Consider the following 25438-nt stretch of genomic DNA (forward strand, 5'->3'; position numbering starts at 1 on the left):
ACAATCTACTGAGAGCAAGTAAATGACTCCATGAGTGGTAAAAATATATAAGTGCAAAACATAAAAACTCAAATAAAAAGAAGAAACAAAAAATGTGTACATGTGAAATACAATGATATTAATAGCGTGAAAATCTGAAAATCAAACAAACTCAGTCCATGGGTTCAAATATAAAAAGTTCATCAGTGAAAAAAAGCTTCCATCCACTATACAGCTCAGCAGCAACTAATCCCCCTATGAGTGGATTGACAAAGGAGAGAGATGTGCAGGATGGTGCAAATCCACTGGCGGTGACTCCAATAAGTGAGAAAGTGATAAAGGTGGACTCTTACCCTCCGTGTTGGACCCCTTCCTTGGCAGGGTCTATCAGGCATGCAGATTTTTGCCCTCTGCAGGGACCATGTAATGAGAAGATCTCCCCAGCAGCTGTTAGGAATGTTGTATTTTGTGTGCAGCTTTTACCTTTGACCTTTTTTGCTCTGCAGCGCAGTTTTTCTTTTTATTTTTGAACTAAGATATTTATGCATTTTATATGTGTCATATCACATTGGTAATCTTAGTATAGTACGGCATTTTATTTGTTTTTATATGGTCAGCAACAATACTCAGGTAGGCCGTGGCATTTAAATGATGCTCAATTGGTACTAAGGGGCCCAAAGTGTACCAAGAAAATATCTCCTACACCATTACACCACCACCACCAGCCTGAACCATTGATACAAGGCAGGATGGATCCATGCTTTCATTTTGTTTATGCTAAAATTCTGACCCTACTATCAGAATATTGCAGCTGAAATCGAGACTCATCAGACCAGGTAACGTTTTTCCAATTTTGGTGAGTCTGTGTGAATTGTAGCCTCAGTTTCCTGTTCTTAGCTGACAGGAGTGGCACCCAGTGTAGTCTTCTGCTTCTTCAAGGTTTGATGGGTTGCACGTTCAGAGATGGTATTCCGCATAACTTGATTGTAACGAGTGGTAATTTGAGTTACTTTTGCCTTTCTCAAACCAGTCTGCCCATTCTCCTCTGACCTCTGTAAACCCTAGAGATGGTTGTGTGTGAAAATCCCAGCAGAGCAGCAGTTTTTGAAATACTCAGATCAGCCATCTGGCACCAACAACCATGCCACGTTTAGCCACTTAAATCTTTTTTCTTCCCCTTTCTGATGCTCGGTTTGAACTTCAGAAAGTCGTCTTCACCACGTCTAGATGCCTAAATGCATTGAGTTGCTGCCTTGTGATTGGCTGATTAGCAATTTGTGTTATCAAGCAATTGAACAGGTGTACCTAATAAAGTGGCCGGTGAGTGTACATTAAAGCAACTGCTATGAAGAAAAGCACTTTGCCGGATGCAGGCGTCACTGTCCAGTCGTATTGGTATTTCGGAAATTATAGCGTAATAGGTTTAGACACATGAAAGGGGATTTAGAACTGGTTGGAAACCTGACAAGCAGCATTCTCAGCATGAAAACATTTCTGTCAAGCTGCTTCCTCAGGAAAGGTAAAATTTCCATATTGTCCAGCGTGGCAAACGTCTGAAAAAAATCCCTACACTTTTGAGGAAATCTGAAGGACGTGATCTTATCTCACGTCAGAAGTCAGAAGCCATAACAGGGCAATAGAGTGACTGTTGACTTTGACTTGTGCAGGCGAGCAATCGGTAAGTACGACTTTTTTTTCTCGTTATTTTAGGGGCTACTCTAGACAGTAGCAGAATAAACAAGGGCTGGGCTTTATACATACAGATCCATGCAGCCAGATTCCTGATAGACATTAAATGAATAAACAAGGGCTGAGAACCAGCCTAGCTGCGCCTTTCTCTGCGTCCTGAAAAAGCAAAAGTGTTTCGTGAAGTTTGTTTTGTACATGCAGGTGTGACAATGACATGCTGACAACTTGGGACATGCTCCTATTTTGTTATCATCGTCATCATTATCAAAAACTGCTACACACACCCTGTAGGGTACGCAATCCCCAGAAGAAATGGTTCTATGGACTTTGGGATTTGTTTTGGTAAGAAGTGTTTAGAGACACCTGAATGAGCTTCTATTCAAACTAAAGAAGCACAATCCAACCATAAAAAAAGTTTTTATAATGGTTTAACCCTGTTGTTGCACACCTTTAAAGAAAAATCTATTTAGGCCTGAAGATTAGTTAAAACCCCCATACTGTATATGTTTTATGAAAGCAGAGACTTGGGAGAATAAAATAGTGGTATGGTTTGCCCAGTGCAAATTTTCAGTAAAAAATACACCCGCGTTACCTTTAAGGCACAAAAATGCAAATGAAAGATAAAATGTGTTGCTCTGAGAAAATAGATACCAAACATCAAGTTTACTGGAAATATACTGTACAAGGGTGTATAGTAGTGTGCAAGGGGTTAATACAAAATTGAAAAGGTTAAAACCCGATGCCGATATATATATATATATATATATATATATATATATATATATATATATACACACACACATACATACATACGTATATACTGTATGTACACACACACACACACATAATATAAATATATATATATATATATATATATATATATACACACACACACACAGCATATATATATATATATATATATATATATATATATATATATATATATATATATATATATATATATATATATATATATATATATATATATATATATATATATATATATATATATACCGTCTATATATATATATATATATATATATATATATATATATATAGGCTCCAGTATATTAATATCCCCCCCTGCCCGTGCCCCCCTCCATGACTTTTCCATCAAAATCAACAATGCAACCATCAGTCCCTCCCCTCACGCCAGGGTACTAGGTGTAATCCTAGACTCCGACTTGTCATTTCAGCCTCAAATCCAATCATTGTCAAAAGTTTGTAGAATTCACCTCCGTAACATCTCTAAAATTCGCCCTTTTTTAACAAATGAAACCACCAAGCTCCTCATTTACTCCCTTGTTATCTCTCGCCTTGACTATTGCAACTCCCTTCTCATTGGCCTACATCTCCATAGGCTATCCCCTCTTCAGTCTATCATGAATGCTGCTGCCAGACTTATCCACCTTACCAACCGCTCAGTGTCTGCCAACCCTCTACTTCAATCCCTACACTGGCTCCCAATCACCCAGCGAATTAAATTCAAAATTCTAACCACAACATACAAAGCCATTCACAACTCTGCCCCGAGCTACATCACTAATCTTGTCTCCAAATATCGCCCAAATCGACCTCTCCGCTCTTCTCAAGACCTCCTGCTTTCAAGCTCTCTCATCTCCTCCTCCCATGCTCGTCTCCAGGATTTCTCCAGAGCCTCTCCCATCCTCTGGAACTCGCTACCTCCATCTATCCGGCTATCCCCTACTCTTGCTACCTTCAGGCAATCCCTGAAAACTCATCTCTTCAGGAAAGCCTATCATGTCTCCAACTAATCTCCTACCACTTCCACCAGCTCATTCCCCACAGTTACAACCTTTTGTACCACTTGCCCCACCCTATTAGATTGTAAGCTCTTCTGAGCAGGGCCCTCTTAATCCTATTGTATTGTATTATAACTGTATTGTCTCCCTTTTATATTGTAAAGCGCTGCGTAAACTGTTGGCGCTATATAAAATCTGAATAATAATAATAATAATAATAATATGTATTTGAGTATAGACATACAGTATATACTGTATATACATACACACACATACTATATATATATATACACATGTCAAGCCTTAAAATTCCTGTAAAATGGCAATAAACTTCAGTCCATAAATTGTCTATGGGCGACATTTTAAAAGCCTCTACGTGACATCAGTTTAGGGTTAATTATGAATGATGGCTTCGAATTTATGTACTCTGATGTGCACGGTAATATGTAAAGTGCAGTGTAATTGGCATTTTGCAACGCATGCGTTTACATTCATATGTGCATGTATGTAGGGGGCAGGCCGGGCTCAATTTTTTTTTTTTTTGGGGGGGGGGGGGTTTAGGTGCTTGGGTATAACCTATAACCTTGATTTTTTTTTTTCATTAACCACTCAAGGACCGCCCCATGCAGATATACTGCAGCAGGGTGGCCCTCCTGCACGAAATCACGTACAGGTACGGGATTCTGTGCAGTGGGTCTGGGGCGCGTGCGCGCTGCCGAGGGCGACCCGCTTCAGCTGTGATTGGACACAGCAGGGGCAATCAGTGGGTCTGGCAGCCGCGATGGCCGCCGGTCACCCGCGATCATTCACAGGAAAGGCAGAGCGGCGGTCTGCCTATATAAACGGGTACGGCAGCTACGATGGCCGCTGGTCACCTGTGATCGTTCAACAGGAGAGGCAGAACGGCGGTCTGCCTATGCAAACAAGGCAGAACGCCGTTCTGTGAGGGAGAAAGATGGAGATCTTGTGTTTCTGCTAAGCAGAAACACAGATCTCTGTGTTCCTCCAGTCAGAGCATCCCCCACAGTTAGAAATCACTTCCTAGGAGAACACTTAACCCTTTGATCGCCCCTGATGTTAACCCCTTCCCTGCTCATTAGTTTACAGTGCATATTATTTATCACTGATCACTGTATTACTGCCACTGGTCCCCAAAAAAAGTGTCAAAAGTGTCAGTTAGGTGTCTGATTTGTCCGCTGCCATGTCGCAGTCCCACTAAAAAATGCGGATCGCCGCCATTACTAGTAAAAAAATAAAAATGAATAAAAATTCCATAAAAATATCCCCTAGTTTATAGACGTTATAACTTTTGCACAAACCAATCAATATACGCTTTTGGGATTTTTTTTTTTTTTTTACAAAAAAATTATAGCAGAATACATATTTGCCTAAACTGATGAAGAAATTGGATTTTTTAATTTTTTTATTGGATATGTTTTATAGCATAAAGAATTGTGGGTCTTTCTTTGTTTTTAGTGCATAAAATAAAAACGCAGAGGTGATCAAATACCACCAAAAGAAAGCTCTATTAGTGGGAAACAAAAGACATCCATTTTATTTGTGTAGAACGTTGCACGACCGTGAAATTGTCAGTTAAAATAATGCAGTGCCATATGGCAAAAAAATGGCCTGGTCATAAGGGGGGGGGGGGGGTAAACCTACTGGGGTGGAAGTGGTTAAAATTCATTTACTTTATATCACAAGTGATACAATTTAGTTGTGACAGTGGATCGGGGTCTATTGGGGGCCAATGTCCCGGGGATCAGCTTGTCATATTTACATTTGCTCCCATTGGTGACAGCAAAAGGGTTTAAGTGTACTCCACTTTTGCAGCCATAATGGGATAACATCTACTTTATATTTGTTACATGGCCCCTATTCACATAGTATAACTTAAAAAAAAAAAATATTTAAAATTGCTATTTACCTTACTGAAAATCATGCCCAGCTTTCCCTTTCTATGTAACCACGAGCCGCTTAGTCAACTCTTCACACTTCGGTTCTCAGAGGTTGAACTTCTTCCAACCTGGAACCAACAGACACTGCTACCAGCTCTCTCTCTCAAGGTGACTACCCATTACAGGATGGGGGCATGGAGCATGCCCAATGCCTCGCCTCCCTTGTCCCACCCTGGATACTTAATACATGAATTCCAAGATTGCTTGTGTACTGAATTCAATTTACCCTATAACACATATTGCAGGAAGCCACCAATTTGTAATTGTTGCAAGGCTTTGCTAAGGTGACCAGCCAAGCCAGGTCTCTAGGCTGACCCCGTGCCACTGCATTAGATGAGGAACATAAATCGCACCTGTCCTCCCACGAAAAAGGGCCATCGTCACCTGACCACAGTCACCTGCTTCCATTTCACCCTGGCCACCATCATGGTGACAGAAAAGGTCTACAAAAGGTCCACATCAGATTCCTACCTTACATCGGGGTCCTCCTTTTATCACAGTCCACATCAGATTCCTACCTTACATCGGGGTCCTCCTTTTATCACAGTCCACAGTTTTTATACAGTGTAGGTAAACTGTTCAGGCTTGGCTGGAAGCCAAGCCTGTGTGCTTTCTTTCTGGGTCAGGGTTTTGGTGGCTTGGGGAGGCTAGAATGACTCACAGGCATCATCTCTGATACCTCCCACTACTTCTGGAAACTAGCAGAAGATTCCAGAAGAATGGGAGTGGAGGGAAGGAGGGGCTGCCTGGAGTATTCTGAGGGCCCTGACCAATCCTCAAAAGATGTGTTGGCAGGAGGCAGGCCCCCTCAAATACTCAGGGTGAGCCCAGCTGGGGCAGGGGGGGTTCAGGTGGAAGATGGAGATGGAGTGTTAGGCTGTTGGAGGCCTTTGGGAGTAACCCCTTAATCTGAGCGGTGGGGGGGGGGGGTGAACTCAGGCCTGGGCTCGGGTGCGGAAGGGACCCCTCTTTAAGACACACATGGGGATCCTGACCAGGAGGCACGGGAGCAAGGAGAGGACAGCAGGAGGACAGGAGGCTGTCTTCCTCCAGGGAAGTGGGCTTGTGAGTGCACAGTCAGAGGACTAAGAGGCATGCCTGAAGAGACTGGGTGCAAGCAGTCTGGGATGGATGCATAGTCAGTCTGGGAGGACTGTGGAGTATTAGCCAGGAAGGCTAGTGAAAGGAGCAGCTGCAGCTTGGCGGGCTGCCAGTGCCTGAAGAGGTGGTACTGGGACCAGCAGCCACAGGAATAGGACAGCTAAGCAATGGGACTTCTTTTCTGCTACACTACCAAAGGGGCCCCTGGTCCCTGCCTGCAAAGGGCACTTACTTTTGGGTTTGAGTCTGTGTGGGATCATCTGTACAGTGCTAGCTGATCCTGGGAGTTTTAGTTCTACAGGCAAGATTGTGCTGGAGGTAGAAGGAGAAGTGTATATAGTTCTTGTCCCTGAGGCTGGGTTTACACCTAATACCGATGTGGCTTACAACAGGGATCCGGTGCGTCCTTGTTCTCTGTTTCAGGGATGAATTAGGCCTGACTTTTTGCCTGAATTCAGACCTAAAACGGAGCCAAAGACGCACAGGACCCCTGTGCAATGCGCTCTGCGGCTGCCCCGGAGATGTGTAAACCAGCTCAGAGTCTCCTATCATGGGAATTGGATGTGTGTGAACCCAGCCTCAAGTATTCTTTCTGTGCTGATTAAGTGGGCATCCCATAATACCCTATACAAGTTCAATTCCCCTGATAAAATACAAAAACAAAGCTGCAAGGACTGATTCCTGACTCCAGCATGTGTGGAAAATTTGTGTTCCTGGCTGTGCAGGGTGGGAGATACCCATATTCACCAGTGGCTCCTACAGGGGTAGCGCTACACCTATATATTGTTGAATAGTGTTGGTGACTTTAAAAGGGTAGAGGGGGAGGGCCACTTTAAAGGAATCAAAATCTGTACACTGCACCCCAAACAGAACAATCTGTTGAGCATTTAAGAGAAGATCGGGTTATCAGACGTTTAACAAACAGGTGTAGCATCTGGAAATGGCCTGTGTCAATAATAATAGAACTGGAGTTAGTACGATCAGAAAGAGTGCCTAGTTCCTCCCAAGACAAACAGACCTCAGAAAGGAATCGAAGTTCACGTGTTTGCTTACGAAATAACTGAATGTTTATTTTATACCGGGTTGTGTGGACACTTCCATGCAGAGGACATACGTGATCTTACTTAGGCGGAACCTCTTACGCGGCACAAAGGATTTTACACCTTTCAGTGAAGGTAACACATGCTTTCTGTGTCTCTATACACATGGCTGCCAGCTGTCACTCACACTGTACAGGCTGGATTCTTCATGGTGTCAATGACCCAGACCGTTCACTGTGACTCTCTAAACCAGGGGACTCCGAACCACAGCCTGCGGGAAGATTTTATCTGGCCCACAGCTGATGTGCACAGTCTTTTTTCTGATGGGGACCCTGATATAAGGTAGGAATCTGATGTGGACTCTGACATAAGGAGGACCCCAATGTAAGGTACTAATCTGATGTGGACTGTAATAAAAGGAGGGCCCCGATGTAAGGTAGGAATCTGATGTGGATTGTGATAAAATAGGATCCCGATGTAAGATAGGAATCTGATGTGGACTGTGATAAAAGGAGGGCCCCGATGTAAAGTAGGAATCTGATGTGAACTGTGATAAAAAGGAGGGCCCCGATGTAAGGTAGGTATCTGATGTGGACTGTGATAAAAGGAGGACCCCGATGTAAGGTAGGTATCAGATGTGCACTGTGATAAAAGGAGGACCCCGATGTAAGGTAGGAATCTGATGTGGACTCTGACATAAGGAGGACCCCAATGTAAGGTACTAATCTGATGTGGACTGTAATAAAAGGAGGGCCCCGATGTAAGGTAGGAATCTGATGTGGATTGTGATAAAATAGGATCCCGATGTAAGATAGGAATCTGATGTGGACTGTGATAAAAGGAGGGCCCCGATGTAAAGTAGGAATCTGATGTGAACTGTGATAAAAAGGAGGACCCCGATGTAAGGTAGGTATCAGATGTGGACTGTGATAAAAGGAGGACCCCGATGTAAGGTAGGTATCAGATGTGCACTGTGATAAAAGGAGGACCCCGATGTAAGGTAGGTATCAGATGTGCACTGTGATAAAAGGAGGACCCCGATGTAAGGTAGGTATCAGATGTGCACTGTGATAAAAGGAGGACCCCGATGTAAGGTAGGTATCAGATGTGCACTGTGATAAAAGGAGGACCCCGATGTAAGGTAGGAATCTGATGTGGACTGTGATAAAAAGGAGGACCCCGATGTAATGTAGTAATCTGAAGTGGACTCTGACATAAGGAGGACTCTGATGTAAGGGGGATTCCGATGGGGACCCTGATTTAAGGTGGGAATCAGATGTGGACTGTGATAAAAGGAGGACCCCGATGTAAGGTAGGAATCTGATGTGGACTGTGATAAAAGGAGGACCCCGATGTAAGGTAGGAATCTGATGTGGACTGTGATAAAAGGAGGATCCCGATGTAAGGTAGGAATCTGATGTGGACTGTGATAAAAGGAGGACCCCGATGTAAGGTAGGAATCTGATGTGGACTGTGATAAAAGGAGGGCCCCGATGTATGGTAGGAATCTGATGTGGACTCTGACATAAGGAGGACCCCGATGTAAGGTAGGAATCTGATGTGGACTGTGATAAAAGGAGGGCCCCGATGTAAAGTAGGAATCTGATGTGGACTGTGATAAAAAGGAGGACCCCGATGTAAGGTAGTAATCTGAAGTGGACTCTGACATAAGGAGGACTCTGATGTAAGGGGGATTCCGATGGGGACCCTGATTTAAGGTGGGAATCTGAAGTGGACCGTGATAAAAGGAGGACCCCAATGTAAGGAGGGAATCGGATGTGGAGTGACATAAGGAGGACTCTGATGTAAGGGGGATTTCAATGGGGACCCTGATATAAGCGGGGGGCTCCGTTGTTCACTCTGAAATAAGGAGGGACTCTGATGTGGACACTAATGTAAAGGTGACTCTGATAGGAACCCTGATATAATATAAGGCAGGAATCTGATGTGTACTCCGATAAAAGGAGAACCCTGATGTAAGGGGGGACTCAGCCGTGGACTTTGACTTAAGGAGGGTTATGATGTAGGGAAAAGTCTGATATTGATTCTTATGTAAGGTGCGATTCTGATGTAAAGGGGCTCTGATGGGGTCCCTGATATAAGGGGGGGGGGCTCTGATGTGGACTCTGCTGTAAAGGGAACTCTGATGGGGTCCCTGATATAAGGGGGGGCTCTGATGTGGATTCTGCTGTAAAGGGAACTCTGATTGTGTCCCTGATATAAGGGGGGGGGGCTCTGATGTGGACTCTGCTGTAAAGGGAACTCTGATGGGGACCCTGATGAAGGGTAGGAATCTGATGTGAACCCTGATAAAAGACAATTCCTGTTGTAAGGGGGCTCTGCTGTGGACCTTTACTTAAGAAGGGCTCTGATCCAAGGGGGACGCTGATGATGATTCTTATGTAAGGTGGGACTCTGATGTAATGGGGCTCTGATGGGGTCCCGGAACCCGGATATAAGGGGGGACTCTGATGTGGACTCTGATAAAAGGTGAATCCTATTGAAAGGGGGACTCTGCTGTGGACTTTGACTTAAGGAGGGCTCTTATGTAAGGTGGAACTCTGATGTAAAGGGACTCTGATGGGGGCCCTGATCTAAGGTACTCTGATGAGAAAGGTGCAGACTGAACTTATTTTTGTTAATGGCTCAAATTTATGTGGACTTTCTTCACTTTTTTTCCAGCCCATCAAATTTTTGTAAAATTTACAATGTGGCGCTTGTACTAAAAAGTTTGGAGACCCCTGCTTCCAATCAAATGTGATCTCTGTTCTGTTATTCAGACAGGCTGTCAGAATACAATAGCTCAGCATGGGGGGGGGGATTTGTCCATTCACGCTGTTAGCCTACAGGCTGAAGGAAAATATCAATCAATGTATGGTCAGCTTTAGACTAGGTCTACAAAGGCGATTGCTCCTATGGTATAAGCTAAAAGTAGCATGTGGTAATGATTAACTGCACACAATTGTGCGATCATTAAAGTAATTCATTAATGAGCGCTACATGTGTAGCTTACACAAAAAAAGGGGACCATTCATTCCGTGTCTTTAGTGATCGAATGCTATTCTTGATCACTTGCATGAATGAGCTACCTTAAATTGGCCTTGTATCTCTAGAATTATGATGTCTAGAGCTAGTGCCAAGATATAGCCCTTGTTCACACTGCCGGGCCTTCAAATCCGAAATACCTTTAACAGAAGTCAAATATAAGTCGTGTTGAAGTCGCACCAAAGTAGTGCAGGAACCTTATTCTAAGTCGGAGAGACTTGAGTCACACCGATTAGAATGTTTTCATTGCCATCAATGGGGTGCAACTTGTCATGTATACTTGCCAACAGTCACGGATTGCCTGGTCACGGAAATCAGACCAATATCCCGGTCTGAGCTTGTCCAGGGCAGAATCCTGAAATTCCGCCTCTGTCACGGACAGCTGTGCTAATGAGTGAGGTCAGAGCTCAGGTGCTGCCGGGCGGGGTGCCAAGAGACAGAGATATGCCTCCCCCAGCAGCTTAGATCAGACACTCTCATTACAAGTCACTTCAACTGAACAACACCCAGAAGGTGGAGCCTGCGAGGCTTGCAGTGTCTGATTGGCTGGGACACAGGGAGGGGGTGTGGCCGGCCTCTGAGATTGTGCTCAGTCTGCCTTCTGAATGAAGCAGATCGAGGGAGCTTTCCTGCAGGACCGCCCCTTTCTATTCGGCTTATCCCTAGCTTAATGAAGAGGGGGGGGGGGCGCAGATGTGAACAGAAAGAGACACCCGAGGCAGGGACCCATACCTGCCGCCAGAAAAGCTACAGCCATGAGTCCTATAGAAAGCTGTCTGCTGACTGTCCTGTGCAGAAACATTTGTGTGTCTGTCCCCCACACTCCTGTCCCAGGGTCTTCCATCCCAGAAGCCCGGAACAGCCCAGCTCTGCTCATAACTCCCCCCTTCACCAACCCCATTTACCCCCCTCTTGACCATCCCCCCCAACTCTGCTCACCCCCCCCAACTTTGCTCACCCACTCTTCTCCACCCCCCCAACTCTGCTTATCCTCCTCTTCTCCACCCCCCCAACTCTGCTTATCCTCCTCTTCTCCATCCCCCCCAACTCTGCTCATCCCCCTCTTCTCCATCCCCACCAACTCTGCTCATCCCCCTCTTCTCCATCCCCACCAACTCTGCTCATCCCCTTCTTCTCCATCCCCACCAACTCTGCTCATCCCCTTCTTCTCCATCCCCACCAACGCTGCTCACCCCCCCCAACTTTGGTCATCCCCCTCTTCTCCATCCCCCCCAACTCTGCGCATCCCCCTCTTTTCCACCCCCCCAACTCTGCTCATCCCCCTCTTCTCCATCCCCCCAACTCTATTCACCCCCTCTTCTCCATCCCCCCCAACTCCGTTCACCCCCCTCCTTCTCCATCCCCCCCCAACTCTGCTCATCCCCCCAACTCTGTTCATCCCCCTCTTCTACATCCCCCCCAACTCTGTTTACCCCCGTTCTCCATCCCCCCCAACTCCGTTCACCCCCCTCCTTCTCCATCCCCCCCAACTCTGTTCATCCCCCCAGCTCTGTTCATCCCCCTCTTCTACATCCCCCCCAACTCTGTTTACCCCCGTTCTCCATCCCCACCCCAACTCCGTTCACCCCCCTCCTTCTTCATCCCCCCCAACTCTGCTCACCCTCACTCTTCTCCACCCCCCCCCCTCTTCAACACCACTCCCCCCCCCCACCCGCAACGCCCTCCCCTACCTACATTCCCTATATATTACCACATTTTCCACTATGTAAGTAATCTCAGACTCCAACCCCCTTTAGGCAAAATTGACATTTTCAGCATCTCATGAGATTATTGGAGAAAATGTGTCAGGAAGGGTGCCTACGTGTCCCGGATTGCCCGGGACTGTCCTGCAATTGGCATGTCTGTCCTGGGTCCCTTCATTCCGGGACAATACAGTGTCCCCAAAAGAAATAGAGGACACAGCCACCCTACCAGCTACATTGCCGAACTAGTTGCTAGGGCTGCCCCCGCCTGGCGTCTAGCAATCAGTGTCGTCACGCAGACTCAGAATGAGCCGAGGGAGGCCCGCGTCTAGTGCTGTTTGGCTCCAGTCTCTGCCCACCTCCTTCTTCTCTGGTCTGACTCTGGTGTCCGGCGGCATGCAGAGGGAGGGAGTGACTTGCAACAAGGACTGATTGGTGTGATCCTCTCACTGCTGCTGCACTGCTCAGATCTGTGGCCGACATCCCTCCTCCTCCTGTCCGACTGAGGGACTTCACCCACTGGTATAGTAATGAAGCAGGTGACACTCACCACCAGAGGGAAAAGTAATGAAGCAGGTGACACAGGGAACTGAGGAAATAGTAATGAAGGTGACACAGGAAACTGAGGGACAGTAATGAAGGTGACACAGAGAAGTGAGGGACAGTAATGAAGGTGACACAGAGAAGTGAGGGAATAGTAATGAAGGTGACACAGAGAAGTGAGGGACAGTAATGAAGGTGACACAGAGAAGTGAGGGACAGTAATGAAGGTGACACAGAGAAGTGAGGGAATAGTAATGAAGGTGACACAGAGAAGTGAGGGACAGTAATGAAGGTGACACAGAGAAGTGAGGGACAGTAATGAAGGTGACACAGAGAAGTGAGGGAATAGTAATGAAGGTGACACAGGAAACTGAGGGACAATAATGAAGGTGAAAAGAGAAGTGAGGGAATAGTAATAAAGGTGGCACAGGGAACTGAGGGAATAGTAATGACGTTGTGATTACTATTCCCTCAATTCCCTGTGCCACCTTTATTACTGTTCCCTCAGTTTCCTGTGTCACCTTCATTACTGTCCCCTCAGTTCCCTGTGTCACCTTCATTACTGTCCCATCAATTCCCTGTGTCACTTTCATTACTGTCCCATCAATTCCCTGCGTCACCTTTAATAATGTCCTCTCAGTTCCCTGTGGCACCTTCATTACTGTCCCCCAGTTCTCTGTGTCACCTTCATTACTGTCCCCCAGTTCTCTGTGTCACCTTCATTACTGTCCCCCAGCTCCCTGTGTCACCTTCATTACTGTCCCCTCAGTTCCCTGTGTCACCTTCATTACTGTCCCCAAGCTCCCTGTGTCACCTTCATTACTGTCCCCTCAGTTCCCTGTGTCACCTTCATTACAGTCCCCTCAGTTCCCTGTGTCACCTTTATTAATGCCCCCTCAGTTCCCTGTGTCACCTTCATGACTGTTCTCCTTCATTATAAAGGTGACACAGGAAACTGGGGGACAGTAATGAAGGTGATACAGGGAACTGAGAGAATAGTAATGACGTTGTCATTACTATTCCCTCAATTCCCTGTGCCACCTTTATTACTGTTCCCTCAGTTTCCTGTGTCACCTTCATTACTGTCCTCCAGTTTCCTGTGTCACCTTCCATACCGTCCCATCAATTCCCTGTGTCACCTTCATTACTGACCCCTCAGTTCCCTGTGTCACCTTTCTTAACCACTTCCCTACCCAGCCATAGTAATATGACGTCCACAGATGGTATCTCCCATCCTGGGTGGACGTCATATGATGGCCTGGGATTCCCGGCCGTCTAGGGGGCGCACGCGCGTGCGCCCGCCGAGTTGCTCGGGACCCGGTGTGTGTGCCCGGCAGCCGCGATGTCCGCTGGGCACCCGCGATTGCCCGTTAACCGGGCCGGACCGTGGATCTGTGTGTGTAAACACACAGATCCACGTCCTGTCAGTTGTGAGGAGAGCAATCTGTGTTCTTAGTACAGCAGAACACTGATCAGTCTCCTCTCCTTGTACGTCCCCACCCCTTACAGTTAGAAACACTCCTTAGGAAACATATTTAACCCCTTGTGTCCCCCTAGATGTTAACCCCTTCACTGCCTGTCACATTTACACAGTAATCAATGCAATTTTATAGCATTGATCGCTGTATAAATGTGAATGGTCACAAAAATGTGTCAAAAGTGTCCGATGTGTCCGCCATAATGTCGCAGTCACGAAAAAAATCGCGATCGCCGCTATTACTAGTAAAAAAAATAAATAAATAATTTTTTTTTAAAAATGCCATAAATCTATCCCGTATTTTGTAGACGCTATAACTTTTGCACAAACCAATCAATATACGCTTATTGCAATTTTTTTTTACCAAAAATATGTAGAAGAATACGTATTGGCCGAAACTGAGGAAAAAATTTGTTTTTTTTTTTAAATTGGGATACTTATTATAGCAAAAAGTAAAAAATATTGTGTTTTTTTTCAAAATTGTCGCTCTTCTTTTGTCGTAGACAGTTATACAGCATGTGGGGTGATTTGTCCATACATTTGTTAGGGCAGTGGGGGGGGAATTTTGGACAGGACCATTGGGTTTTGGGGGTACAACGTCGCATGACCGCGCAATTGTCCTTTAAAGTGCGACAGCGCTGAAAACTAAAAATTGGCCTGGGAAGGAAGGGGGTGAAAATGCCCTGTATTGAACTGGTTAATGTCCCCTCAGTTCCCTGTGTCACCTTCATTATGAAGATGACACAGGAAACTGGGGGACAGTAATGAAGGTGACACAGGAAACTGAGAAAATAGTAATGAAGGTGAAACAGGAAACTGGGGGACAGTAATGAAGGTGACACAGAGAAGAAAGGGTATAGTAAAGAAGGTGACACAGGGAACTGAGGAAATAGTAATGAAGCCATCATTACTATTCCCTCAGTTCCCTGTGTCACGTTCATTACTATCCCCTCAGTTCCCTGTGTCACCTTTATCAATGTCCCCTGTGACACCTTCATTACTGTCCCCCAGTTTCCTTTGTCACCTTCATTACTGTCCCCCAGTTTCCTTTGTCACCTTCATTACTGTTCCCTCAGTTCCCTGAGTCACCTTCATTACTGTCCCCTCAGTTCCCTGTGTCACCTTCATTACTGTCCCCTCAGTTCCCTGTGTCACCTTCATTACTGTCCCCTCAGTTCCCTGTATCACCTTCATTACTGTCCCCCAGTTTCCTTTGTCACCTTCATTACTGTCCCCTCAGTTCCCTGTGTCACCTTCATGACTGTTCCCCTTTATTATAAAGGTGACACAGGAAACTGGGGGACAGTAATGAAGGTGATACAGGGAACTGAGGGAATAGTAATGAAGGTGACACGGGGAACTTGGGGATAGTAATGAAGGTGACACAGAGAAGTAAGGGGATAGTAATGAAGGTAACACAGGGAACTGAGGGAATAGTAATGAAGCCATCATTACTATTCCCTCAGTTCCCTGTGTCATGTTCATTACTGTCCCCTCAGTTCCCTGTGTCACCTTTATCAATGTCCCCTGTGTCACCTTCATTACTGTCCCCCAGTTTCCTTTGTCACCTTCATTACTGTCCCCCAGTTTCCTTTGTCACCTTTATTAATGCCCCCTCAGTTCCCTGTGTCACCTTTATGACTGCTCCCCTTCATTATAAAGGTGACAGGAAACTGGGGGATAGTAATGACACACTCGGGGGTGGCCGCGGTCCACATTTGGAAAGGATCCTGTGCGTCTTTGGTTCTGAATCAGGTGCGAATTCAGGCAAAAATTTGGACATGATTTGCGCCTAAATCGATGAACAGGGACGCACCGGACCCCCTGCTGTGAGCCGCCACAGCATGTGTGAACCCACCCAAATTGAAAAATAAAATGAATAAAGAAATCATCACACACACACATTTTGTTAGAGGTATGTAAGCATATCAGCAGTATCTGGAGACTATAGGGAAGATAATCTTTGTTTGTAAGGTTTTTTTTTTTCATGTGCTGCTCAGCAGTAAGCCGGGATTGAGCAACCAACACTCCCACACCATAGGGATGGGCCGAATGGATCGGCTCTGCTAGCAGCTAAGAAGTTATTTTGGTTGCTGGAAGTAGAGACACGGAGCCGCCGGCTGCCACAGAGAACCACTTGGCGTCTATCTGTAACTGTGACAATGCGTTTCTGGGGCTTGTCCCCCCTTTTCAAATCTGACCCCGGTGTCAAGCCAGGCTTTGTAGATCTCAACAGGATAGTCAAAATAGAAATAATTTAGCAGATATGTTAGCTCCTATATATGACTGTGGTTTGAGTCCTTAAAGTGGGAGTAACCTCCCATACATGGTAAAATAAAAGATAAACAAATGCGCAAACCACAGTAAAGGTCAAACTAATAAAGGAGCAGCAGCCAACATTAAATAATGTCCCCACATTAAACAGAATATAAATAAATAAATAAATAAATGTGGTGCTAACTCAAGACAATTGTATTGAATAGTAAAACAACGTGAAGTTGTGAAGAGCTAATCACATATAGCATCAAATAACACACATAAGGTGACAACCATAAATATATTAATGAATAAAGTGCATCATTGTAATCCATTCAGGTCAATAATAGTCCAACAAATAGGTCTCAAATATGTGCAGAAAATATATTGCAGTGATTGATAGTAGAAATGTGGAAATCAGGTGCAGAAGAAAACATTAACTCTAAACACGATCGGACTTTCCGCCAACAAAACCGTGAATTTTTGTTTGAAGGTTGTTGACTCAAACTTGCCTTGCATACACACGGTCACACAAATGTTGGCCAACAATTACAAACGTGGGAACACGGTGACGTACAAGACGTACGACGAGCCAAGAAAAATGAAGTCCAATAGCCAGTGCGGCTCCTTCTGCTTGATTCCGAGCATACGTGAACTTTTGTGCGATGGACTTGTGTTCACACGATCGGACTTTCCGACAACAACGTTTTGTTTGCAGAAAATTTGAGAACCTGCTATCAAACATTTGTTGTCGGAAAGTCCAACAGCAAATGTTCGATGGAGCATACACACAGTCGGACTTTCCGACAACAACCTCACATCCAACATTTCCTGTCGGAAAATCTGACCGCGTGTACGCGGCATTAAACATTGTGGTCACACTTGCTTCCACCATCCAAATTCCACCAGTAGTGTGCCCCAGCCATTCACCTTAAACAAAGACCACAGCGGGTCTAACAACGCTTTTGGTAAATAAATCTTTAATGGCAGATCTCCTTCCAATCTCCACTCCTCTCCTCTCCGCAGAGTACCAAACCAGGAATAAGGTATAAAGGCAGCAATTGGGGATAATAAGTATACAGAGCTATCCCACTGTACTGGTCCTCCTCACTCTCCTGCATGCAAGGACCATATAAGACAAGATCTCCATAGTGCAACAATTCCATAAAAGGTAATTTATAAAAAAGTAATAACTTACACATAAGACAAGAACAGTCAGCATCGATAAAATTCTAAACTTCTGGTCTCGGCCGCGCCCGGAAGTGACAGCACCAGGCTCCCCCCGACGCGTTGCGTCACTGATCACGTGACTTTCTCAAGGGCAGGAGTCAAGTAGACGTAGGAGTTAAATATGTTTCCTAGTGTCATTGCAACCGGGCAGCGGGCATTTTAAAACCTTTTGTAATCTAACATATGACTTTTACCTATAGGTAAGCCTATAATAAGGCTTACCTATAAGTACAGTAAATATCTCCTAAACATGCACCGTTTAGGAGATATTTACTGTGAATGAATGAATGAATAACTTGTACAATTGCCGCCAGTGTCCATCTGGGTCTTCAGAAGAGATGGGTCTTGAGCTTCTTCCCGAAGGCCAGATGGTTTTCTTCCGAGTGGATGTTGATATAGCGCGGTCGTTTACCCCGCAGGGTCCCGACGCGCTTACAAACACATACACATACTAGGGCCAATTTATAGACAGGATCTGATTAACCTACCAGCATGTCTTTGGAATGTGGGAGGAAGCAGGAGTACCCGGAGGAAACCCAGGCACAGGGAGAACATGAATGTAGCCGGTGACATCACAGACGCATGCTCTCTGAAGAAACGGCCACCCGCGCCATACCTTCAGAATCATGTGCCGTAAACGGAGGCTCATGTCATCGCAGCTCTGGCCAGTCACACAGCCGGAGTCCACGAACCCGGAAGGCTGAAGATGGAAGCTGTGTCACTGGTGACTGCTCGCCACTGGAAGGGCTTCCTTCTACGTTAAGGTTTCACATAATATGCTACAATGCGATGCATACTAGTACATTATGGCTTTACCTTGCAGGTGAAAAAAAAAAAAAAAAAACAACGGTTTACTACCAGTTTAACCTGGAGTTCAACGTAATATGCAAACGTCAGCTTATTATGCCTTTAAAATGTCAACTAATGGTTCAATAGCATGTATTTATGTGAATTTAATTTGTCCTCGTGCGCTTAACCTCAAGGAATCAAATGGCAAATATGCTAAGCGGTATCTGAAACTCCTAAGTACGTCAAAGCATAAAATAAACACAACTGCCTCAATCTGCCGATCTGAATCAGCACAGAGAGAATGTAATCATTTTATTTCTCCATTTGTACAGTTTGTGCATCATTGGATTTCAGTTATGTCTGGTAATTCAATTTTTTTTTAAATTTAAGTCACAGCAGATACCAAGGGGTCTATGTATAAAAAAAAATAGCCATGCAGATGTCCTAAGCATTCAAATCCCTGTATCATTATTTGTTATATGATTATATATCCTATGATCATCAATGCCATCTACTGGCCATAATGCAGCATTTTCCTGAAAAGCCTGCCCTTTCCTCTTAGAATGGAGTAAGGAGAGGAAGAACTCATACTTCATACTTCAGCTTCAGATCAGCAACAGCAGTTAATCAAAGTTGAGGACAGAAAGTATAGGATGCATTTAATTTTGGTCTTTCGCCTTTATATACACTATATTACCAAAAGTATTGGAACGCCTGCCTTTACACGCACTTGAACGTGAACTTTTAATGGCATCCCAGTCTTAGTCCATAGGGTTCAATATTGAGTTGGCCCACCCTTTGTAGCTATAACAGCTTCAACTCTTCTGGGAAGGCTGTCCACAAGGTTTAGGAATGTGTCTATGGAAATGTGTCTATGGAAATGTTTGACCATTCTTCCAGAAGTGCATTTGTGAGGTCAGGCACTGATGTGGATGAGAAGGTCTGGTTCGCAGTCTCTGCTCTAATTCATCCTAAAGATGTTCTATTGGGTTGAGGTCATGACTCTGTGCAGGTCAGTCAAGTTCCTCCACCCCAAACTCGCTCATCCATGTCTTTATGGACCTTGCTTTGTGTATTGGTGCGCAGTCATGTTGGAACAGGAAGGGTCCATCCCCAAACTGTTCCCACAAAGTTGGGAGCATGAAATTGTTGAAAATGTCTTGGTATGCTGATGTCTTGAGAGTTCCCTTCACTGGAACTGAGGGGTCAAGCCCAACCCCTAAAAAACAACCCCACACCATAATATCCCCTCCACCAAATGATTTGGACCAGTGCACAAAGCAAGGTCCATAAAGACATGGATGAGCGAGTTTGGGGTGAAGGAACTTAACTGACCTGCACAGAGTCCTGACCTCAACCCGATAGAACACCATTGGGATGAATTAGAGCAGAGACTGCGAGCCAGGCCTTCTCATCCACATCAGTGCCTGACCTCACAAATGCGCTTTAAGGACAGCCTTCCCAGAAGAATTTAAGCTGTTATAGCTGCAAAGGGTGGGCCAACTCAATATTGAACCCTACCGACTAAGACCGGGATGACATTAAAGTTCATGTGCGTGTAAAGGCAGGCGTCCCAATACTTTTAGTAATATAGTGTACGAAGTAAAGAATTTTAAAAAAGTAAATACCAAAAGTAATGATATAAAATTAATTTGCATAACCAAATGATTGTCAATCAAACTGTCACAGCATTGAAAAAAAAAAATTACCTGGTAATGAAGAGGCAGAACTCTATGGGCCCTTTCACAATGGGGCGGGAGCGGCGTCGGCGGTAAAGCACCACTATTGTTAGCAGCGCTTTACCATCGGTATTTGGCCGCTAGCGGGGGGGCGGTTTTACCCCCCCGCTAGCGGCCGAGAAAGGGTTAAAAACCACCGCAAAGCGCCTCTGCAGAGGCGCTTTGCCGGCGGTATAGCCGCGCCGTCCCATTGATTTCAATGGGCAGGAGCGGTAAGGGAGCGGTATACACTCCGCTTCTTCACCGCTCCAAAGATGCTGCTAGCAGGACTTTTTTTCCTGTCCTGCTAGCGCACCGCTCTAGTGTGAAAGCCCTCAGGGCTTTCACACTGGAGACAAAGCAGCGGCACTTTCGGGTCGGTTTGCAGGCGCTATTATTAGCGCAATAGCGCCTGCAAACCACCCCAGTGTGAAATGGCCCTAAGCAAACTCTTAAATACAAAATGTAGATACATAAGGTAAAAAATCTTGTGCAGCTGTGCATGGTAGCCAATCAGCTTTTAACTTCAGCTTGTTCAATTAAAGGAGTTGTAAAGGCAGAAGGTTTTTTTTATCTTAATTCATTCTATGCATTAATAAGATAAAAAAAACTTCTGTGTGCAGCAGCCCCCCTAACACTTACCTGAGCCCCATCTCTCTCCAGCAATGTGCATGAGTGCCTCAGCCATCCGGGACTCTCCCTCCTGATTGGCTAAGACACAGCAGCTGCACCATTGGCTCCCGCTGCTGTCAATAAACGTCAGTCAGCCAATCATAACAGAGATGGAGTGGGGCCAAACCTACAGCCTGCTCACTAGAGTTGCCACTTTTTCTTGAAGCCAAACCCGAACACTGTAGCACTCCTGGCACACCTCTGGGGGTTCCAAAGAGAATAGTATTGCAGGGTGCAGGGTGCCCCCTCACCTTCCTGTCAGGCACTGTTCCGAGCCACATTTTTGTCTGAATAATATGTCCAGTTTTCAGGGGCACTGAAACCCGGACACATGATTCAAACCCAGACTGTCCGGGTGAATCCCGGACAGGTGGCAACCCTACTGCTCACTGGGCAATGAATTATCATCAACATGAGCAGGTACCAGAATAAGGAAGTAGTAATACAAGACCAGGAAATAGCGAGTGAACTTCTTGGCTGTGCAGTGTAGCGGATGTGTATTAGGGTTAATGCACACGGGTGATTTGGTGTGTAGAGCATAAAAAATGGTGTTTTGAGCAACTGTGTGGCATTCAGAGATGTATGCCCCAAACACAGAATTCCTGCCTGGCCATCTTTGGCGTCAAAGCTTTCAGACCTCTTCCTTGCTTGCAGCCAGGGGGCAGTAGAAACAGGCAGTTGAGCTGCAGTTTTACTGCCCCCAGATCATCCACCTTAACCTTATCTATCACACAGATGGAAGGGGCTGTATGCATTTTCATCGCAACTGCAGCAAATTTAACAAGGCCTATTGAGTTGACAGGTGGCAATGCCCGTCAAACACGCCGATTTAAGACAATGGGGCTGCATCGCAACTGCAAGCTAAATTCTTAGCTCGTCAGTGCCATTAAAAAGTGCAGGACAGCAACAAAGAAAACATAGTAAACAATCAAGAAAACATAAAAGAAATATAAGTATTTAGGAGGCAAAAGTATCACTTTCTGAACTTGTGAAAGCTGTTCAGTGGTCCATGAGAGTTCCGCGCTTGGGCACAATTTAGCGATCACACATAAGTGTACTAATGAACTCTGCCTCTGCCATCTCGTTCAAGCAAGCAAGCTTAGCCTTGCCCAAAAACAGTATGGAGCAATCACACTACTCAACTGAACTTTGGTGGTCAACTGTGCCCGGGCACGGTACATACACCCTAGTGGGGGTACATCCTTGCTAACCTGAAATATACATGACGTCAGAACTCCTGATCTGTCTTCCTATTTCAGGTCAGTGACTCAGAAAATTATTGACTTAAAATGACCAAGGAACTTACAGTTTCAAATGAGATCGTGTATAGAAGCCTTGTGAATGAGGTCATCAATGGAAGCCTTGTGCTTTTCTCACTATAAATTTCATACAATGAGAGATTGCAACACATCCAAGTGTTCTTTATACAGTATTGAACCTGGATTAATCTAATGAACCCTATTGAACTGGTTGAGTTTGTATCAAATATCAGGCCATGTTTGACTGACATTGGTTGGAATAGAATGCGCCGATACAGTAGGAATAAATGTAGTGCACTCCCAGAGGAGCCGCTGGCTTTTATGGCCCCATTTCCCCAAATTTTGTGCACACACACCCAGGCACAAAGCAATTTCCTCTTTCTCACTGACTGGCACAGTCTGGGGGTGTCTTTTGTATTTTTATTGCTGAGTTGAACTTGGATGGGTATGGGGAAGGCATGGGATACCCCAAAAGAACTGAATTATCTGAGGACACTTCTCTTCTTACTATTCTGGCAGAGAGCTTCCACAAAGTACACCACTTGCTGGGAGAATGCCTAAAACAATTTTTTTTTTTTAGTAGAACTGAGAACTGCATACAGTCTCTAGGGCACAGGATTTAGGTCAGTACTCATGATGCCATAGGATCACCAGATGCCCCCTCCTGATATCCACTGGGCACCCTTCAGTGAGGAGACACAGACTCGCAATACCACATGACAGCTAGACAGCTCTTCCCTCAACCTCAGCCAGTAATCCTCCAGAGAGCCTCTCCAGACCGTAAAGAAGAAATCCTAGACTTTATAAAATAGGCCTTCCAGGTTAGGCTATAGCTGGGACCTTGATGACCTCCATGCAGAATCTCCATCTCCAGCAGGCTGTCCAGGGGGCAATGGCCCTTTACACAGGCGACACCTCCTGCAGGGCTTAACCCAGGCTCCAACAACCCTCTTCTCCAGGCTTCAGACTATGTATGTGCTCTCCAGCCATCTACTGGACACACCTCTCCAGGGAATGGCTGGATTTCTATTATCATTCAGGCTGCCTTTCCATTCTTTCTCTCACTGTACTTCTAGAAAGCTCTAGAGGGCAGGTGGAAGCAATCAGACCAGCAACCTGTGAAACATGAAGCTTACAAAAACAATCAACCCCTGCTCCACCCCCTCAACACAACACAACAATCAACCCGTGCTCCCTTACCCACTTGGCCTACGGAAGATTTACCCCCTTTCGTGACCAGGCCATTTTTTGCGCTGCGGCACTGCTTTATTTTAACTGGCAATTGCGTGGTCATGCAACGCTGTACCCAAATGAAACTTATGTCATTTTTTTCCCCACAGATAAAAAAAAACAACAATATTTTTTACTTTTTGCTATAAAACATATCCAATAAAAAAATTTAAAAATCTAAATTTTTCACAACTTTAGGCCAATATCTATTCTGCTACATATTTTTGGTAAAAATCTACAAACTATGGGATATATACTAGAACTTTTTTTATACTAGTAATGGTGGTGATCAGCGACTGCGATATGCCAGTGGATAATCACACACTAATAGTTTTGACACTTTGTGACACTGTGGGAACCACTGACACCAATATAGTGATCAGGGCTAAAAATATGCAGTCACTGTACTAATGACAAAAAATAAAGGGGACGGGCTTTCCGTGTGACGTCAACGGATGGTCATGCCCCATGGTTGTGTAAGAGACGTCAGACAGCGGGTGACAACACAACGGAGGAAGACGCAACAAGGAAGAACACAGCAGCGGAAGAAGTAGGCGGTGGCGGGATAGACGGCGACAGAAGATGGCGGCAAGAGAGACAGCGCCAGGAGAAGATGACGGCGGGAGACACGGCTTGGGGGAGAAGACCACTCAGAGCTATTTTACAATAAAGGAATTGTCAAAAACTGGAGATTGTTTTTTGTCACATTTCACTGCTTTTTCTTGGTGGATGGGTAGGGGTACAATGTACCCTATATCCATTCACATAGGGGGGGCTGGGGATCTGGGGGCCCCCTTATTAAAGTGGGCTTCCAGATTCCAATAAGCCCCCCTGCCCGCAGACCCCCACAACCGCTGGGCAAGGGTTGTGGGGATGAGGCCCTTGTCCCCATCAACATGGGGACAAAATGTTTTGGGGGTGACCCCAAAGCACCCTCCCCATGATGAGGGCATGTGGCCTGGAACGGTTCAGGGGGGGCGCTCTCTCATCCCCCCCTCTTTTCCTGTGGCCTGTCAGGTTGCGTGCTCAGATAAGGGTCTGGTATAGATTTTGGGGGACCCCCACGCTATTTTTTTTTACTTTTGGCTTGGAATGGTCCCCTCCGGGTCCATACTAGACCCGAATAGCCTGGTGTAGACCCAGGGGTGTGGGGGGCATGTCGTTTTTTTGCAATTATTTTTTTTTTTTTCTTGGCTGGCATTTTTTTTTTACTTTCAGTGGGGAAGCCGCTGACAGCTGATGACTCATTGGTTGTTAAGGATGCAGCGGCTGGCTTCCCGGCCCCCCAGTTAGCAACCAGCTATATACAGTGTTAAAATAAGAACCGCAAAACACATCAAAAATCGCATCACAAATGCAACAGTTTCATTTCTGGTGTGGTTCCATTGAAATCTATTACCCACAAATCACGTGAAAAACGCTCCCGACCATTTCCAAAAATGCACTGGCCGCAAAACGCATAGATGTGAACTAGTACCATTGGAAACCATGTTAAATGGACTGTACAGTGTTTCTGCAAACTGCAAAACGCACTAAAAAATGCATAGGTGTGAACCTAGGGTCAGGGCCAGTTCACACTGGAGCAATGCGGGAACCCTGCGAATCCAGTGCGGGTTTCAGCATCGCATACAACTCACAGGCAGTTCACACTGCCATATGCGAACTGCTGGGAGTGTCAGTAGAAAGCTAATGACAGCCCAAAATCAGCTCACATATCGCAGAGCAAACTGAAAATTCAGATAACACCCATGCGATCCGATTCTGCTGCGGACCAAAAAAAGGGTCCTGTGCGAGTTTGGTCCGAATGCAATGCAAATTCAGTCTGTACGGCTGAGTTTGCATCACACAGACATCGCATGTGATTTGCTATGTGGGGCAAATCACATCCGATCTCGAACAGCACAGCAATGTGAACCGGCCCTAAGGCCCCTTTTACACTTGTGTGACTTGTCTTGCGACTCCTGCATCCATAGACCTCAAGATTAC

General features: G+C 45.4%; 1 protein-coding gene across 3 annotated transcripts in view; it reads left to right on the forward strand.

Annotated features, from left to right (window-relative positions):
- Positions 1-1437: 1437 nt before the first annotated feature.
- KRT222 (keratin 222) overlaps positions 1438-25438 on the forward strand; it is a 104149-nt gene continuing 80148 nt past the window's right edge. Inside the window, exon 1 of one of the 3 annotated variants that reach the window (XM_073607964.1) lies at positions 1438-1657. The gene's annotated coding sequence lies outside the window, so the exon portion shown is untranslated. Of the gene's footprint in view, positions 1658-7560; positions 7873-25438 lie in introns of those variants that run through there. The other 2 variants (XM_073607962.1, XM_073607963.1) reach the window with 2 other exon arrangements.

This window comes from Aquarana catesbeiana, linkage group LG12 (genome assembly GCF_042186555.1).
Source record: "Aquarana catesbeiana isolate 2022-GZ linkage group LG12, ASM4218655v1, whole genome shotgun sequence".
NCBI classification, from domain to species: domain Eukaryota; kingdom Metazoa; phylum Chordata; class Amphibia; order Anura; family Ranidae; genus Aquarana; species Aquarana catesbeiana.